Source organism: Colias eurytheme, chromosome 17, assembly GCF_061535395.1.
Source record: "Colias eurytheme isolate Ceu_HAF_F1 chromosome 17, ilColEury1 Martin Lab GWU primary, whole genome shotgun sequence".
In the NCBI taxonomy this organism is placed as follows: domain Eukaryota; kingdom Metazoa; phylum Arthropoda; class Insecta; order Lepidoptera; family Pieridae; genus Colias; species Colias eurytheme.
The window spans coordinates 6842759-6855397 of NC_142996.1; the positions used below are offsets into that span (position 1 = coordinate 6842759).

General features: G+C 32.7%; 1 long non-coding RNA gene across 2 annotated transcripts; it reads left to right on the plus strand.

Annotated features, from left to right (window-relative positions):
• The first annotated feature begins 4595 nt into the window (after window positions 1–4595).
• On the plus strand, window positions 4596–5704 carry LOC149901288 (uncharacterized). Of its 2 annotated transcripts, none has more exons than XR_016457672.1 (3): window positions 4596–4755; window positions 4868–4947; window positions 5022–5704. It is a non-coding gene; the product is annotated as an uncharacterized LOC149901288 (long non-coding RNA). The 2 variants fall into 2 exon arrangements; XR_016457673.1 differs by having other exon boundaries at window positions 4886–4947.
• Window positions 5705–12639: the final 6935 nt, after the last annotated feature.

Sequence of the window (12639 nt, forward strand, 5' to 3'; positions counted from 1 at the left end):
CCCTCATTTTCTAGACCTTGAGGTGTTGCAACGAGTAAGTGGCCAATATGTCAAAAGAACGAAAGCTTTTAGGAACTGAGATCAAAAATTGCTTAAAAAAAACCCTCGATCCAAAGAAAACTTTTGCTCTTGAAACACATGTTTGAAGCGTAAAAAAGGTCATCTTAATAATAACGAAACGTACTTCGTACAGTGAAATAGTTGCATGGGGGAGTGGGGGGAGCATTCAAAGATGGCGAGTATATTTTCAAGTTTATGCCAGAGAAAAAGGCCTAATACAAAAATATCGGTGTCACTGTCGTTGTGTTTGATAGAATGAAAAATATGGCAGAACATTCTTGAATTAGCCTCTGTGTGATTAGATTTCAAATCGGTAACTTCAGTGAAAGTTGCACCTTGCAATTTAAAACATTTTGTGGGGTCATCAAATCCACCACATACATATAGCTCACTTATATTATATTACGAACTATTGAATCGTTAACAATGGACTATTGTTAATTATTTAAAATAATAATTTAAAAAATATATTCATGAGTTTTCAATCTATAGTGGTTTAAAGTTAACTCAAAAATGGAGTATTTTCGTAAATTTTCTAAAAAATCTTAGAGAAAGTGTAAGAAATGTTATAGTATGCTATATATTCGTGATCTACTCAATAAGCTCTTTTAATTGATACCCCACACGGCATGTTTTGGAATTTTTTATTTATTTCTTTGTATGCCATATTTAATTACCGGGGTGCGGGGAGGGGGACCACAAAACTGGTTGGCAACATCTGTCTATAGGATGTCTGGGATCTATACAATATATATCAGAAGTCAGATTTAGGTCCGCTATTTTTGCAAACGAACATCTCCTTGGAGCCTGCTCTATAACATTTGATTTGGCTACATCACAATTTATAAGATTCACACAAAAAAACTCACACTTAACATAATATAATGTCTTATGTCACTTACACATAAAGACCATCGAAATCATATATCGCTATATCCTACAACAGGAATATTCAAATGAGCCTGGTAATGAGCGGCGGCAAATGATTTCTGGAAAAATATGTACGTTATTTAGGTGCTCCGCCGACGGCAGCCGCGGGCGACGCTAAATTAAAAACATGTCAAATGGTAAATTGGACCGAGACATCTATTAAGGCGAGTAAGGGTTGGGTCATAATGGTTGATGGGACTTGTTTGTTGTTAACATTTTGCTGCATCAAATTGACTTTGTATTGGGCATTACCATCACTGCCATACGCGAAGTCTTCAAATTAGACATTGAATGTGAATCTACATGAAAGAGACGTAAAATTAGAAACTGAAATACCTCTTGTATGGATGCCTTGTGTGAGATGCTCTTGTATGATCCAATGCTTGCGATCAATTTATTCTAAGTACAGTAAATGTATGAGAAACCTTTACAATTTAGCTTGCGTGTAAGGTAGTAATAAAATAGAAACAGCTAAAACGAGGAAAGTCTTTGTAGATGCCTCAGGCAAAATTGATCAAAGTAATGCATAAACTTTATTCATAAAACTTTATTCACTTTATTCATTAAACTTTATTCACTTTATTCATTAACAGGACACTGTTAAAGAGAGGGAAGAGAAGTTTTCTAAACTGTTAATTTGTACGAATTTACAATCAGACTTCTATATCTATTATTTAACTTTATAAAACTTTCATAGTCTATATGTAGTAGACATTCATAGTAGCAAATATGCACGATTGAAACACTAGATGTTTTTTATACACTAGATCATTCGAATCAACAAAAATATGTTCTATAAAACAATGCCTGTCCTAAATTCTCCAAGAAAACACACTCCAGTCTGACCGTCGCTTAACCCGCTAGAGGTATCAAGAAACAAGAGCTCGAAGGCTTTTACTTAATTCAGAAGCACAGCGGGAGTTCCCAAACCATTGGCCGACTGTGAAATATTGTGCTGAGATCGGTGATCGCCTTAGGCCCAACCTGCGTGTCTTAAATTCCTGCCATGGAAACCAGCTCAATTGTTTTGATGAAAACAGTTTAACACTGATTGGCCGTTATGTATCAATTTCGGGGTTAATGCGATATGGGTATATTTTTTGTAGGGTAACGGAGATATAAGGAAGGAATTTCAAATAATTAAAATATATTGCAGTCTAATTCTAAAAATGAAATTAAATGATAGAATATTATTATAATTTGAATAGAGCAAGGCTTTGTTACCCAGACATTTAAATAACCAATCACATATTAAACTTATTAACTGCTGCTAATACAATAATAAAACGAGACCCAATTTATATATGCGATTAATTTCGAAGCTTACCTTGACTGAATACCTCCAATCTCCATTAATACTTCATTTCCAAATCGCCAATTCCTATAACGAGCATGACGACAGCACTTTGTCGGCACGTTGCTGAACAATCCCATTTCGACAGGACCACATTTATCATAAAACAAGTGACGTTTAGAAGTAGCAAAACAAATTGTGAGTCCTCAGCTCATTCCAAATTTATACCCCACAAAAAGTTAATTAAGTTTTAATAGAATTCAAAACGGGAGTGCTTTGGTAGCCAAAAATAGGCGGAGATGTTATAAAATATAATTATTTTTCGTTGTTAATGATTTTTTTTTATTGGGCTCGTGTTTAGGGATGTGTAAACAATCAGACTCGACTTGTTAGTTCATGGAATTAGTGCACTATTCAAAATTTCGTTGCATCATTTTGGGCTGAACATGATTAATTAATTCGTCTTGTTTAAACTTAAAAAAATTTGAAGATTGATCGGAATTTTATAAAATAAAATACTGTATGTATTACAAATGATATGCAGCTACATACATCTACAAATAATAAGATAAATTTTGTTAAATGTGAATGCGATTAAAGTAAGTCCGTTAAAATGTTTTGTTTGTTACCTGATACTTGTTCCATTTCACAAATGGTATTTTGAATGAGTTCAATGAAGCTATTGAATCTAATGTTCAACTTGATAAATATTAAATATCTCCCAATATTTAGTATCAGTTATCGATATATCGCTTCGAATGCTTTTATAATATTTAGTAGTTATTGTTCGTAAATAACAGTCATGAGCTTTGGCACTGGATATTTCATGTTGTCTGTTTAGTGCAATAGTTATGATTACATTGTCTAAGTCGGACCTTTCTCCGCAAAATGCACACGGCACGTCCGTTTGTTTGCACAGGAGTTTAGGAAAATCAATACGACAATGCTTCGTAAATCGCCGCCAAGTCCTCGTGAGGCAAGACGGCCCAGAGTTTATGACTCCATTCAAAGTCGAGCGATCGTTTTCACTAAACTATATAATACGTTGCGTCGTCTTAACTCTTTGATGGGGGTCGCGAAACCTCAAAACCGATGATTTACAGGACGAACCCGTCGTAATTCTAACGGGCTGGATGTTTCTGAAATTGTCAAAAATATTTTATGGTAACCGAAACGATGCGGCGAGTCGAATCGATTTAATCTCATTCTGTCGCTTGTATAATCGTTTTATCAGTGTGTTGGCGACTCGAGTGAGCGAGTGACCCTTAATAACGTCCCTTTTAATTGCTCGGTATAAATCATTACCGCTTGTTACGACTGCGGTGATTTACTTACTGCTTTGACACGTGTGCATATCTCTTAAATCAAGCTGCGCAAGCGCACTGACTTAAGGTGCCGTATTGTCATTTCTTGGGACGCGATTTTATGCGAGTTTTTAATGAGTTATTCAGGATTGAAAAAATGTTATGATTAATTTCTCATTTTGCTTAAGTGCGTCTGGATTTGTGGTATGTTCCTGTATGGAGTTAAATGTATATGTACATGTTTAAGGTTTCACAAACGAGATGCGTCACTTCATCCTTGTTGATATAACGAATGTAATTTTTATAATGATCCGATCTTAAATTATATGAGATGTTAATAATAATCAAGTGTTTTTAAGATATTATTGCCCGAATAAAAAGTAGAGCGTTAAATTTTCTTTCTCTAGTTAATTTTACATTTTTTGACTAGAGTCTAGCCAAACAATGTAAAATTTCAATAAACATAGTCCCAACTTAGAAACATAAACATTTTACAGTTCTAATAAGTACTAACACATCTAGCTACATATGAACCTCTAACACACTCAAGTTGAAATATTACAAATCCCTTACATCACTCCAGACTCCATTAAGGTGATGAATTAATTTTTCTAACATTTACGGCCCTTTTCAAACCTTCGTAATTTTTATATTATTAAAGTTGTCGTGATGAAAATTCTTGACAAGAAAGTTCAATAGTAACACAATACGTCTACCGTTTTAGAAACATGATTCCATGATATTTTCTCGATAGAAAAAAAATACAAAGTTATCATTGTTATTTTTTTTTAATCTCTGGCATCTTCAAAATAACAAACGTAAAGTTACGACTTTTTGGATATTAACTATAAAATATACAACCTATACGTCTACCGTATTAGAATTTTGAAATATGCGATGGTTTTGAAATAAACAAGAAATACTTGAAATTAGCGCGCGACCAGCCAATATAGCGAGAGCCGCCCTGTACCTTCCTACCCCGATCGCTGCACGAGTCATTCCCGCTACGGCCGTCACACGGGGAACTTGTGTCGCTCGCGCAATCGTAAAAAAGGGTTACATAACGATAAGATAAAATGAGGCAAATGGGGACAATAAAGAAAATAAGAAGAAGAAACATAAAGGTTGGAGTAAAAAGAATGCTTACAATTGGAACAAATTAATGAAGTAAGTTGGTTTTATTTTGAATTTGATGATAATTGTATTATAGACGATGTTTGATATGTACCCCTGTTTTAAGTACCTACATAACGAATGTGTAAGATTTTTTCATTTATAGCATAAATAATCTGTTCAGAAATCCGGAATCCAGAAGGAAAATAAACCCACTGATTGTTCACAATGTGAATCCACTCCTTCGTAAGTACCTTTATTCAGTCAAAAATGTATGTTATCAAAGCTCTACTGGTTTAATCGCATGATTCCATTTTTAGCAAAAAGCAACAAAGTGCAAAGAAATAAAAAATCATGGTGAACTTAGTGGAAGTATGGCGGACATAATATGGAACAGGAGCTCATTGGAGTAGTATTATATTTTAAAAAAATACGAAATAATTTCAAGAATTACATTTCTTAGAAGGTGGTAGATAAGTATGTTGTATAAAGAATTTGATGTTGATATTTATTTCATTTATACTTACTACACCTGTGCGGGAAATTGCTTAGTAATAAAACAGGTTTATATTCATATTTACATAGTAATGTGAGTTTTCATTTCGAAAAATTTTGTGTAAGTATATTAAATTGAGTTCCTGGGTGATCTGGAAACACAATTGGGCCCGGAAGATGGCGCTGCAGTCACTCCTCCTAATGACATGAACCGATTTGGATGAATATTTGTGTGCACATTTCATTTTTGTGGGATGATTGGTTGATTCGCTTTCACATTAGCTAATATTATGTATTTTTGTTGTTAGAAAGTAAACTTAATTTAATGTTTATAATACATTATTATTGGTATAAATAAGCCAGTGTTCGTCTCACATTGCTGTACCTGCCTACCTACCCTACCAGGGCCTAACTTTGTTCTGGCTATTTTATTTTGATTATTTGTAATGAATAATTACAATTATAATAGAGTGCAAAAAATAAATACATGCGTCAATATATTTTGTGTTTTTTTTAAACAATTTTTTTATTTAAAAAAATATCATTCCGACCGCGGCTTTGCCCGCGTGGAATTATATTATATCGTGAATCCTGTCTTATCCCACAGAAGTGTTCAGTTCGGATAAAAAGTATCCTATGTGTAAATCCAGGCAATTAGCTATATTTTATCAAAATTGGTAATGTAGTCTTGACGTGATTAAGTAACAACTAACAAAAAAATATACAAATTAACATCCAAAGTTTCGCATCAGTTTTACTGTATTAGTGATATCTTCCACTCTTGACTTTGACTGAGAAGAATTAGGGTTTATAACTTCTTTCAGAAATATTACCTTTCATTTCTGGGCATGACGAAATATCTACGTCAGCATCAATCTAAATCCATTCAGTAGTCCACGTTATTGAGTACCATTTCATTTTTTCAGAGTAACAATATTTTTTGTTATTTTAAAGATTATTTATAACCTGTATTATTTTGTAATAAAGTAAACATTACGAAATAATAATAATTATTAATAATGTCTAAGTAGTTGTTAAAAAGAAGATTATTTGTTTATAAGCAAGAAAATAAAACCAATAAATCAACAATTAAATATATGTATATGAATATTATAACTGTATGACGACTCCATACATGTTTGTCCCGAGTCGGCCAGCGGCAGCGCGGCGAGTTTGCAAGAATGACTTCGCGCACACCCGCGTTCGCGATAGCGAGCTATTAGACTCCGCCTGCCAAGCAGTAGATTTTTTTTTGTGTATCGTCTTAAGTAACATCACTGGACAGATCGTTTTTCATACATTGTTTATACGTTCGTAACTAGTGTTTGCTTCTCAATTTACAACTGACACATTGAAACAAAGAATTAATTGATGTTACAAATGGACTTAACTAATGAATGGAGCAAGTGAGAATGGTGCGGGTTAATTGCTTTATAAGTAACCATTTTTGTAGAGTCACTGTTTAGGCTATATTCATACTTTTAATGTGTATTTGTCTTGAAAGCATGTGTTATAAGTTGGGACATTTTGGTATGAATTTGGCCGTATTTATTGGCGTTGTTTGAAGACTATTGGAAAATTAAGGAGGTGTTGGTGTGACGATAAATTGGGTAATTACTGTGATTGGTAAATGCCTATTAATATGATTGAAATTTTAATATCTAAATGTCAATTCAGGAAGATCGTTTAGGAAATCTTAATTTACTCTGACGTGGCTTATGACACTCAAACAAGAAAGACAGATAATTCGAGTACTCCGTAGACCGTACCTCTAATGGGAGAGATAACCCGAATGAACCGTTTAGAAAAGAAGATAAAAGAAGATAACCACGCACTATTGTATTTGGACCGACCTCGACCTGGACAACAGGGAAGGGTAGTACACATACAATAAGAAGGTTAAGTCCTCTACATGCACGTGCATTCCCCTGTACTAAAAATCAATCACAACAAAAGAAGAAGGACACCCCGACATCGATCACTTTTCGCCCAAGGCAGTCGTCAAAGACTCCCGTGATTGCCCTCCCCATAATATATTATGTTGACTTTTAATTATCTGACAGTGTTCTAGTTGGCGTGAAGACAAATCGTTTAAACCTGGTTAGCTTTGCGTGGGAAATGATTTAACGGTTACTAAACGCAATTGCATGTAATTTGTCCGTTTTACGAAAGCCGCTATAAATTTTCAACGCAAGTAGGTAAGTAATTGTATTCTGTTAGATAGCTTATAAAGTATGACTGGAAATTCTGAGTTTGTGCAATGGGCAAGTGGATTGCATGTTATTGAATATTGAAGAAATTTGTTATTTCCTATAGCTATATTTTCTTGCCTATACAGTTGACCCGCGTTACACTGGCCCCTGGCCTATCCGTCGCCCCCTATAATCCGACATGTCAAAACGATTGTCGGAATATCGCGGGTCTACTGTATATTTAAAATTTAATATCGATGACAATGCTTGAGAGGACTGATGTTGAGGAAAAAGAAAACTAATGATGATGTGGCTATGAATAGCAATATGACGTAAATCTTATATCCAACGGTCCTCTGTGAATTGGTTTATTTAGGTCTTAACCGCTAGATAAGCTTCACTTATGATCTGGATTACTGCAATAATGACTATGCTGAAAGCAGCAATTTTATTTCGATCTTTACTGCATGCCAATCCACCGTAAGCCTACACTATACGTATGTATAATCTCAATCTTTTTCACACATAATTATGAATTAACGTACTTTCCATTCTTTATGAGTAAAGACTATAATTTGAAGTACCCAATATAACGGCAAAACATTATCTTCATCTTTATTGTATCGTTGACTAGCTGTGCCCCGCGGTTTCACCCGCATTGCTCCTGTTGGTCTTAGCATGATGATACATAGCCTATAGCCTTCCTCGATACATGGGCTATCTAACACCGAAGAATTTTTCAAATCGGACCAGTAGTTCCTGAAATTAGCGCGTTCAAAAAAACAAACTAACAAACTCTTCAGCTTTATATTATTAGTAGGTTTAGATACCAATATTATCTAATATTAGCTTATAGTATCTGATTAACTAATTTATAAATATCACTTCTTAATATCAGATTTTTGTGAGTAGTGTAATAAATGAAAGCGAGCAAAGAAAGCTCACGAATACAAAAGCTCTTAATTATTTTGTACTTTGTCAACGCACAAAATTAATATCTGAGAATAATGTTACATTTTATTCAACAGCAAGTAACATAATATTATGTAATATCAAACCCGTTATAAGATCTCCAATATAACCTGATCTCAAAAGGTAACAACATAAATCTCATATTCAATATAACTTAAAGCCATTCAAAAAGTGAAAACAATAAATAGGTACGCTCCAAAACTGTATAGCAGTGGAAAGTTTCATACAATTTTTCACTGTCAACACCGCGTAGGTAGTCAAAACTATGAAATAGTACTGAATGACCCGCGGGCATTTATCTAATAGTTTAACCTGGTGTTTATTGTGTATCTTATACCTGATAACTTAAGGGTTATTATCGTGTGACAAAAATGCCACAGGTCAAATCGTGCTATGGCTATTTGAGGCTTGTACGGTAGAAGAAAACAGCAGGGAGCGCACCCCTAATTGTAAATGCAATATGTTATATCGGCACTGCACGAATCTTATTAATTGGATCGAATGTTCGGGTCCAAATGGATTTAATCTTTTATGAAATTTATAAATGTTTACAATAATATGCTTTCGTGCTGTTTTTAATATTTTACACTCGGGCTTGTGCGAGTCAAAGTGAATTAACTTTGGCATCAATATGTTATTATGTTTTGTTGATATCAATATTCAATCGGAGTGATAAAATTGAATCACGGTATGTTTCAATGTTTAATAATTTTGCTCCGAAAAATTGATACGTGAAATTAAAAAAAGTACAGTCCCCAACAATTATGAAACAAAGGTTAGATGTTAGATGACGAAAAAATATATACGAAAAAATATGTATACGAAAAAAACATAGAAATGGAATTAAATGGATTACCAGCCCTTTAAAAATAGTACATATTTTATTTAGACGGATAGAGATAGACACCATACCAGATAAGTTTATTGAATTAAAAAATCGCATAGTGAGTAACGTGATAAATGTTACAATGAACAATTAGGACAAATAGTTTTGATTTTCATGCATATCTATGAAAAATAATCATAAGCCAGTGGATAAAACAACGATATCGACTAATTAAATAAGCTGAACCCTACCAATTTATACTGAATCATTCTCAACTACACATAAGTGTAGCATTCAAAGACGAGACCAAGACGTCGTAACAAACATTTTTTATTAAGTTACAGGCGATACTATCAAATGTATTCAAATTGATGATTGATTTGAACACGCACCGCGCTTGATTGAATAGATACATAATATTAGTGTCGTATTCAATAAGCAGGTATGACCTCTGACCATGTCGACAGCTGTGGGTGTCGTGGGTTCAACTTGGTTTTATTTAATTGGACAACAATGGAGTGCGTTGTGGTAATAGCCTTTTTGTAGTTTACATGCTGAAGATGCGTAGATAGTTATGTGTCTTGTAATCCGTTGAACTAAAGAGGGAACATCGGAAATCCTCCCCCGAAGTCCAGGAGTGGGATAAAGTAAAGCTGAAATATATAAATGAAAATTGTATTTATACATTTATATAAAATTATTTGGAATAACTACTATACTACTACTATATGGAAAAGGATGGAGGAGGCCGTTACCCAAAAAGGGGTCGAAATCACTTAAATAAAACTAACACTAATAATTATAAGCAACCTTAATTTTAAGTAACAACTTACTAACAAAATTGTATATTACATAGTAAGTGAGATTTCGAATAAATGGCTTATTTATTTTATTATTTGGAATAACTAGTTAAAAGAAGATATGATAAATGATTTTATTTTATAGTCCAATTTTATAATAAGAATATGAGCATCTAAAAGCTTACGGATTTAAATTTGAAAGTTCTTGCTTTCCTAATGCTGTGTCGATAATATGAAATGAAAGAAGTTTACAATACGCTTCAATTCACACTTTAATTTTAATAGAAAAAATCTAAACGTAGGTGCCTATGCATTCTATATCATCTTGTTCTGAAATTATGCATTACTAATATGATTTTATCCTAAGCTATTATCCAATTACAAGCTCTTCTTCTCCATTTTCTTATTCCAATCATTTATTGAACAACTGTCCAATCTCACTGAGATATGGCTGCATATGGACATCATTTCGAAGGTATAGAAAACCCAACTGTTCTCTGATCTCTCCAATGTTCCAATTTATTCCCATGAAATTTCATTATGAAAAAACGTTTATTTATATCAAAGCCCCTGTTAAAAAACGTTTTCATATTGTTCATTTCGCGTCACAAAGGCTAGAGCCGCCAAAAGGTGGTAATTAGCGACAGGTGTGTGCGTTTAATAATAAATTCTACACTTTATCGAGATTTTTTTGCTACCACTTCAGTTCGACAGCATCCCAACACCCTTTGTCAATGTCACATTCGCTACTATTTTTGAGTGGAATACAATATATGGTGACGTCTGAAAACGCGTAGTCACGGTGACCCGAACAAATTTGGGGCATTTTTGTTTTGCCGTTTGTACCCACGCTGTTTTTTGTTTTGCATCTTTTGGCGTCTTTTTGTCTGCTGCGCTTTCGTATTGTAAAATGGTAAGCATAATTAAACATCGCTAAGAATACAAGAAAATATTGATAGATTTGAGAATCGAAGCTTTTTCTGGATTGAAAAAAAGTTTCTATAGTTATCTGAATAAAATACTTTAATCAATTTATTTTATTATTTTTCTTATTCTATTCTTAAGAAGAATTTTATGTCACTCATAAATTAATAGAACATCCTGTTATGTTAATGTTTAATGCAATTTCCATTTGAAATACTTTATTTTTAAATTTGTCTTTCAAAATTGGACGAGAATTGAGAATTCAATAGGATTCACAGAAGTGGTGGTGTTGACATGATGCTTGAAGCCTGAAATACAAAGAAGCAAAGAAGATAGAATGTTGACATTTATGACGACGAGACGAGAGAAAAATAATACAAAATAAAATGTATTTTGTATCATTTTTCTCTAATTTAGTTATCTTAATGACAAATAAAAAATGGTGTGTACTTTGATACAAATATTTAATTCAGTGAACAATATCGCCATAAATAAAGATACACAATTAAATTACAAAAGTTTAATATATAACTAGATAAGTAATAAATTTATGTAACAGGTAAATAATTTCAATTCTAACATAACTCATGTAGTTAATTACAACTGAAATTTTTGGTTTTCTTCTCAATAAAATATCAAATATCTACTAGTACAATTAATGTCCATTATACCAATATTAAAGACGAGTTATTTTAACAAAGCGAGAGGCAACAGATAATTTAATCTATATTATACCGTTACACTGTTATCTTAGGAGTATAACCGTATTTTATGTCATCAATGTATGCCCACGTACCTTTGTATTGACATTGAGATGTTTACAGTTGAATAGAAAAATTACTTAAATTATTTATAAAGAGGGTGACCATAATATTTAATCGGAATTGATGATAATGTGCTGGTTCATTAATACAACTTTATCAAGTTATATTATAATCACATAATGTTGTTTTAATAAATAATTACATCAAACTCAGGTACACTAATCTATTAACATTAATTAATATTCCATGATTATCGATTTTTCCTTTTTTGTTAGGAGATCCTGCATAATGTGATACCGTAGCCTCCGAAGAAAATATTATTTCAAACCTATTGGAAACTGGTTTAGGCCTTACTGACAAATCTACTATAACTGGTTAGTCTAAGGTTCTATGATTGTCGTTCATTATATTCCTTACAAATAATAACAAAGAGCATAAGAATATTAATATCTAAATTATTATCTAAAATATACTGGATAATAAATTCACAATGATATTGTCAAACGTGAATCAAAACCAATTTGCATTTCATAACACCATTCACAAATAAATGGCTTAAAAGGTTTGTCATTATCAAAAAACTTGGGTAACCTATTCTTAACTAATAACCAATAAAAATGCAGTAAGAAATCGGGGCATAGCGCTTTGTATGCCATGTTAATGTTCTCGATTCTGTTTTGTTGATTTCTATAAAATATTATAAATGAGACGGCTACCACTAAGAGAATGACCAAATATTATAATTCGGTATGGCACATAGAAAGTATTTGTATTATTTTTTTGTTAAAATGCTTTTGTTTTTAGTTGGACTGAATTGCTATAATTTAACTACAGACTGTAATTAGGTATGTTTTGTTAATGAGATAAACATTATTTATACTGTCAAAAAAACGTACTCTACATTATAGACATAATTAAAGGAATAAATAATGTAGAAAGACAAAGTCACTTACTTTTTTACTAAT